Source organism: Pleurodeles waltl, chromosome 6 (genome assembly GCF_031143425.1).
Source record: "Pleurodeles waltl isolate 20211129_DDA chromosome 6, aPleWal1.hap1.20221129, whole genome shotgun sequence".
Lineage (NCBI taxonomy): Eukaryota > Metazoa > Chordata > Amphibia > Caudata > Salamandridae > Pleurodeles > Pleurodeles waltl.
Genome location: NC_090445.1, coordinates 78622154 through 78629637, shown reverse-complemented (window position 1 = coordinate 78629637; position 7484 = coordinate 78622154). Strand labels below are relative to the sequence as shown.

At 52.2% G+C, this 7484-nt stretch overlaps 1 non-coding gene across 1 annotated transcript; it reads right to left on the bottom strand.

Moving 5' to 3' along the window:
* Positions 1-3791: 3791 nt before the first annotated feature.
* On the bottom strand, positions 3792-3864 carry TRNAK-CUU (transfer RNA lysine (anticodon CUU)). The gene has a single exon. It is a non-coding gene; the product is annotated as a tRNA-Lys (tRNA).
* Positions 3865-7484: the final 3620 nt, after the last annotated feature.

Sequence of the window (7484 nt, the reverse complement as noted above, 5' to 3'; positions counted from 1 at the left end):
CCTGTCTCTGGGCACATACTTAAATGTCCAGTAGAGAACAGTGTGAACTCTCCCTGTGTCGCGAGGTGGCAGTCAGCCTCCAGAGCGGTGTTCCGGAGGCTGCCGGAGTGGCCGAGCGGTGCAAGGCGTCACATTCAAGAGCAGTATCTTCCCCAGTCCTGTGGTCAAATCCAGCTGCTGACATAAAGTAGTTTTCATACCTACTTTAATCATAACACCAGCGGGGATGAGACCTTAAACTCCTCTTTTTGAAAGGATGAGGGGGGGACAGGACGGACCGGAGCGGACTCCGAGCTCGCTGTAAGCACGGGCGGCTCAGGCTAGGAAAGGGCGCAGGAAAGGCTCGGCCTAGGACCACTCCCAGCGGCGCCTCTCAGGGCGGGAAGTGCTGCGTTGTGTGGAGTCCTGTGGGAATCGTGAGGCAAACTGCAGGATGTGTGTGTGTGTGTAGTTTTAAGCCTCAGCAAAATATCTGAAAAAGGTGAGAGTTAATGTTAAACCCGAAAATGGAGAAGCCTTTAAAAAGCATCACACCCAACGTGGGGTTCGAACCCACGACCCTGAGATTAAGAGGCTCATGCTCTACCAACTGAGCTAGCCGGGCTGCTGTGTCTATGTCATTTCACACACCCTCTGTGTGTTCTTTGTGAGGAAGTAGTGTGTGGTTATCCCAGGAGGCCCCTTTGTTTCATTTTCTCTGCTGCTGACTCGACACAGGCACCTTTCTCTTTCTCCATCTCTCGCTCTACCCCAGTCTTATGTCCCCATCGGTCTCTCTGGAGCTCACTCTGGTACATACATGCATTTGTCCTCTCAACCTGTCTCTGGGCACATACTTAAATGTCCAGTAGAGAACAGTGTGAACGCTCCCTGTTTCGCGAGGTGGCAGTCATCCTCCAGAGCTGTGTTCCGGAGGCTGCCGGAATGGACGAGCGGTGTAAGGTGCCACATTCAAGAGCAGTATCTTCCCCAGTCCTGTGATCAAATCGCGCTGCCGACATAAAGTAGTTTTCATACCTACCTTAATCATAACACCAGCGGGGATGAGACTTTAAACTCCTCTTTTTGAAAGGATGGGGGGGACAGGACGGACCGGAGCGGACTCCGAGCTCGCTGTAAGCATGGGCGGCTCAGGCTAGGAAAGGGCGCAGGAAAGGATCGGCATAGGACCGCTCCCAGCGGCGCCTCCCAGGGTGGGAAGTGCTGCGTTGTGTGTAGTCCTGTGGGAATCGTGAGGCAAACTGCAGGATGTGTGTGTGTGTGTGTAGTTTTAAGCCTCAGCGAAATATCTGAAAAAGGTGAGAGTTAATGTTAAACCCGAAAATGGAGAAGCCTTTTAAAAGCATCACGCCCAACGTGGGGCTCGAACCCACGACCCTGAGATTAAGAGTCTCATGCACTACCGACTGAGCTAGCCGGGCTGCTGTGCCTATGTCATTTCACACACCCTCTTTGTGTTCTTTGTGAGGAAGTAGTGTGTGGTTATCCCAGGAGGCCCCTTTGTTTCATTTTCTCTGCTGCTGACTCGACACAGGCACCTTTCTCTTTCTCCATCTCTCGCTCTACCCCAGTCTTATGTCCCCATCAGTCTCTCTGGAGCTCACTCTGGTACATACATGCATCTGTCCTCTCAACCTGTCTCTGGGCACATACTTAAATGTCCAGTAGAGAACAGTGTGAACTCTCCCTGTGTCGTGAGGTGGCAGTCAGCCTCCAGAGCTGTGTTCGGGAGGGTGCCGGAATGGTCGAGCGGTGTAAGGCGTCACATTCAAGAGCAGTATCTTCTCCAGTCCCGTGGTCAAATCCCGCTGCTGACATAAAGTAGTTTTCATATCTACTTTAATCATAACACCAGCGGGTATGAGACCTTAAACTCCTCTTTTTGAAAGGATGGGGGGGGACAGGACGGACCGGAGCGGACTCCGAGCTCGCTGTAAGCACGGGCGGCTCAGGCTAGGAAAGGGCGCAGGAAAGGCTCGGCCTAGGACCACTCCCAGCGGCGCCTCCCAGGGCGGGAAGTGCTGCGTTGTGTGGAGTCCTGTGGGAATCGTGAGGCAAACTGCAGGATGTGTGTGTGTTTGTTGTTTTAAGCCTCAGCAAAATATCTGAAAAAGGTGAGAGTTAAAGTTAAACCCGAAAATGGAGAAGCCTTTAAAAAGCATCACGCCCAACGTGGGGCTCGAACCCACGACCCTGAGATTAAGATTCTCATGCACTACCGACTGAGCTAGCCGGGCTGCTGTGCCTATGGCATTTCACACATCCTCTTTGTGTTCTTTGTGAGGAAGTAGTGTGTGGTTATCCCAGGAGGCCCCTTTGTTTCATTTTCTCTGCTGCTGACTCGACACAGGCACCTTTCTCTTTCTCCATCTCTCGCTCTACCCCAGTCTTATGTCCCCATCAGTCTCTCTGGAGCTCACTGGGTACATACATGCATCTGTCCTCTCAACATGTCTCTGGGCACATACTTAAATGTCCAGTAGAGAACAGTGTGAACTCTCCCTGTGTCGCGAGGTGGCAGTCAGCCTCCAGAACAGTGTTCCGGAGGCTGCCGGAATGGCCGCGCGGTGTAAGGCGCCACATTCAAGAGCAGTATCTTCCCCAGTCCCGTGATCAAATCCTGCTGCTGACATAAAGTAGTTTTCATACCTACTTTAATCATAACACCAGCGGGGATGAGACTTTAAACTCCTCTTTTTGAAAGGATGGGGGGGGGACAGGACGGACTGGAGCGGACTCCGAGCTCGCTGTATGCACGGGCGGCTCAGGCTAGGAAAGGGCGCAGGAAAGGCTCGGCCTAGGACCACTCCCAGCGGCGCCTCCCAGGGCGGGAAGTGCTGCGTTGTGTGGAGTCCTGTGGGAATCGTGAGGGAAACTGCAGGATGTGTGTGTGTGTAGTTTTAAGCCTCAGCGAAATATCTGAAAAAGGTAAGAGTTAATGTTAAACCCGAAAATGGAGAAGCCTTTAAAAAGCATCACACCCAACGTGGGGCTCGAACCCACGACCCCGAGATTAAGAGTCTCATGCTCTACCGACTGAGCTAGCCAGGCTGCTGTGCCTATGGCATTTCACACACCCTCTGTGTGTTCTTTGTGAGGAAGTAGTGTGTGGTTATCCCAGGAGGCCCCTTTGTTTCATTTTCTCTGCTGCTGACTCGACACAGGCACCTTTCTCTTTCTCCATCTCTCGCTCTACCCCATTCTTATGTCCCCATCAGTCTCTCTGGAGCTCACTCTGGTACATACATGCATCTGTCCTCTCAACCTGTCTCTGGGCACATACTTAAATGTCCAGTAGAGAACAGTGTGAACTCTCCCTGTTTCGCGAGGTGGCAGTCAGCCTCCAGAGCCGTATGCAGAGGCTGCCGGAATGGCCGAGCGGTGTAAGGCGCCACATTCAAGAGCAGTATCTTCCCCAGTCCTGTGGTTAAATCCCGCTGCTGACATAAAGTAGTTTTCATACCTACTTTAATCATAACACCAGCGGGGATGAGACCTTAAACTCCTCTTTTTGAAAGGATGGGGGGGGACAGGACGGAGCGGAGCGGACTCCTAGCTCGCTGTAAGCATGGGCGGCTCAGGCTAGGAAAGGGCGCAGGACAGGTTCGGCCTAGGACCGCTCCCAGCGGCGCCTCCCAGGGCGGGAAGTGCTGCGTTGTGTGGAGTCCTGTGGGAATCGTGAGGCAAACTGCAGGATGTGTGTTTGTGTATTTTTAAGCCTCAGCGAAATATCTGAAAAAGGTGAGAGTTAATGTTAAACCCAAAAAGGGAGAAGCATTTAAAAAGCATCATGCCCAACGTGGGGCTCGAACCCACAACCCTGAGATTAAGAGTCTCATGCTCTACCGACTGAGCTACCCAGGCTGCTGTGCCTATATCATTTCACACACCCTCTGTGTGTTCTTTGTGAGGAAGTAGTGTGTGGTTATCCCAGGAGGCCCATTTGTTTCATTTTCTCTGCTGCTGACTCGACTCAGGCACCTTTCTCTTTCTCCATCTCTCGCTCTACCCCAGTCTTATGTCCCCATCAGTCTCTCTGGAGCTCACTCTGGTACATACATGCATCTGTCCTCTCAACCTGTCTCTGGGCACATACTTAAATGTCCAGTAGAGAACAGTGTGAACTCTCCCTGTTTCGCGAGCTGGCAGTCAGCCTCCAGAGCCGTGTTTTGGAGGCTGCCGGAATGGCCGAGCGGTGTGAGGCGCCACATTCAAGAGCACTATTTTCCCCAGTCCTGTGATCAAATACCGCTGCCAACATAAAGTAGTTTTCATACCTACTTTAATCATAACACCAGCGGGGATGAGACCTTAAAATCCTCTTTTTGAAAGGATGGGGGGAGGGGACAGGACGGAGCGGAGCGGACTCCGAGCTCGCTGTAAGCACATGCGGCTCAGGCTAGGAAAGGGCGCAGGAAAGGCTTGGCCTAGGACCGCTGCCAGCGGCGCCTCCCAGGGCGGGAAGTGCTGCATTGTGTGGAGTCCTTTGGGAATCGTGGGGAAAAATGCAGGATGTGTGTGTGTGTGTAGTTTTAAGCCTCAGCGAAATATCTGAAAAAGGTGAGAGTTAATGTTAAACCCGAAAATGGAGAAGCCTTTAAAAATCATCACGCCCAACGTGCGGCTCGAACCCACGACCCTGAGGTTAAGAGTCTCATGCGCTACCGACTGAGATAGACGTTCTGCTGTGCCTATGGCATTTCACACACCCTCTGTGTGTTCTTTGTGAGGAGGTAGTGTGTGGTTATCCCAGGAGGCCCCTTTGTTTCATTTTCATTGCTGCTGACTCGAGGCAGGCACCTTTCTCTTTCTCCATCTCTCGCTCTACCTCAGTCTTATGTCCCCATCAGTCTCCCTGGAGCTCACTGTGGTACATACATGCATCTGTCCTCTCAACCTGTCTCTGGGCACATACTTAAATGTCCAGAAGAGAACAGTGTGAACTCTCCCTGTGTCGCGAGGTGGCAGTCAGCCTCCAAAGCTGTGTTCCGGAGGCTGCCGGAATGGCAGAGCGGTGTAAGGTGTCACATTCAAGAGCAGTATCTTCCCCAGTCCCACGGTCAAATCCCACTGCTGACATAAAGTAGTTTTCATACCTACTTTAATCATAACACCAGCGGGGATGAGACCTTAAACTCCTCTTTTTGAAAGGATGAGGGGGGGACAGGACTGACCGGAGCGGACTCCGAGCTCGCTGTAAGCACGGGCGGCTCAGGCTAGGAAAGGGAGCAGGAAAGGCTCGGCCTAGGACCGCTCCCAGCGGCGCCTCCCAGGGCGGGAAGTGCTGCGTTGTGTGGAGTCCTGTGGGAATCGTGAGGCAAACTGCAGGATGTGTGTGTGTGTGTAGTTTTAAGCCTCAGCAAAATATCTGAAAAAGGTGAGAGTTAATGTTAAACCCGAAAATGGAGAAGCCTTTAAAAAGCATCATACCCAACGTGGGGCTCAAACCCACGACCCTGAGATTAAGAGGCTCATGCTCTACCAACTGAGTTAGCCGGGCTGCTGTACTTATGTAATTTCACAAACCCTCTGTGTGTTCTTTGTGAGGAAGTAGTGTGGTTATCAAAGGAGGCCCCTTTGATTCATTTTCTCTGCTGCTGACTCGACACAGGCACCTTTCTCTTTCTCCATCTCTCGCTCTACCCCAGTCTTATGTCCCCATCGGTCTCTCTGGAGCTCACTCTGGTACATACATGCATTTGTCCTCTCAACCTGTCTCTGGGCACATACTTAAATGTCCAGTAGAGAACAGTGTGAACGCTCCCTTTTTTGCGAGGTGGCAGTCATCCTCCAGAGCTGTGTTCCGGAGGCTGCCGGAATGGCCGAGCGGTGTAAGGTGCTGCATTCAAGAGCAGTATCTTCCCCAGTACTGTGATCAAATCGCGCTGCCGACATAAAGTAGTTTTCATACCTACTTTAATCATAACACCAGCGGGGATGAGACTTTAAACTCCTCTTTTTGAAAGGATGGGGGGGGACAGGACGGACCGGAGCGGACTCCGAGCTCTCTGTAAGCACGGGCGGCTCAGGCTAGGAAAGGGCGCAGGAAAGGCTCGGCATAGGACCGCTCCCAGCGGTGCCTCCCAGGGTGGGAATTGCTGCGTTGTGTGGAATCCTGTGGGAATAGTGAGGCAAACTGCAGGATGTGTGTGTGTGTGTGTAGTTTTAAGCCTCAGCGAAATATCTGAAAAAGGTGAGAGTTAATGTTAAACCCGAAAATGGAGAAGCCTTTAAAAAGCATCACGCCCAACGTGGGGCTTGAACCCACAACCCTGAGATTAAGAGTCTCATGTACTACTGACTGAGCTAGCCGGGCTGCTGTGCCTATGTCATTTCACACACCCTCTTTGTGTTCTTTGTGAGGAAGTAGTGTGTGGTTATCCCAGGAGGCCCCTTTGTTTCATTTTCTCTGCTGCTGACTCGACACAGGCACCTTTCTCTTTCTCCATCTCTCGCTCTACCCCAGTCTTATGTCCCCATCAGTCTCTCTGGAGCTCACTGTGGTACATACATGCATCTGTCCTCTCAACCTGTCTCTGGGCACATACTTAAATGTCCAGTAGAGAACAGTGTGAACTCTCCCTGTGTCGCGAGGTGGCAGTCAGCCTCCAGAGCTGTGTTCCGGAGGCTGCCGGAATGGCCGAGCGGTGTAAGGCGTCACATTCAAGAGCAGTATCTTCCCCAGTCCCGTGGTCAAATCCTGCTGCTGACATAAAGTAGTTTTCATACCTACTTTAATCATAACACCAGCGGGGATGAGACCTTAAACTCCTCTTTTTGAAAGGATGAGGGGGGGACAGGACGGACCGGAGCGGACTCCGAGGTCGCTGTAAGCACGGGCGGCTCAGGCTAGGAAAGGGCGCAGGAAAGGCTCGGCCTAGGACCAGTCCCAGCGGCGCCTCCCAGGGTGGGAAGTGCTGCGTTGTGTGGAGTACTGTGGGAATCGTGAGGCAAACTGCAGGATGTGTGTGTGTGTGTGTGTAGTTTTAAGCCTCAGCAAAATATCTGAAAAAGGTGAGAGTTAATGTTAAACCCGAAAATGGAGAAGCCTTCAAAAAGCATCACACCCAACGTGGGGCTCGAACCCACGACCCTGAGATTAAGAGGCTTCTGCTCTACCAACTGAGCTAGCCGGGCTGCTGTCCCTATGTCATTTCACACACCCTCTGTGTGTTCTTTGTGAGGAAGTAGTGTGTGGTTATCCCAGGAGGCCCCTTTGTTTCATTTTCTCTGCTGCTGACTCGACACAGGCACCTATCTCTTTCTCCATCTCTCGCTCTACCCCAGTCTTATTTCCCCATCGGTCTCTCTGGAGCTCACTCTGGTACATACATGCATTTGTCCTCTCAACCTGTCTCTGGGCACATACTTAAATGTCCAGTAGAGAACACTGTGAACGCTCCCTTTTTCGCGAGGTGGCAGTCATCCTCCAGAGCTGTGTTCCGGAGGCTGCCGGAATGGCCGAGCGGTGTAAGGTGCTGCAT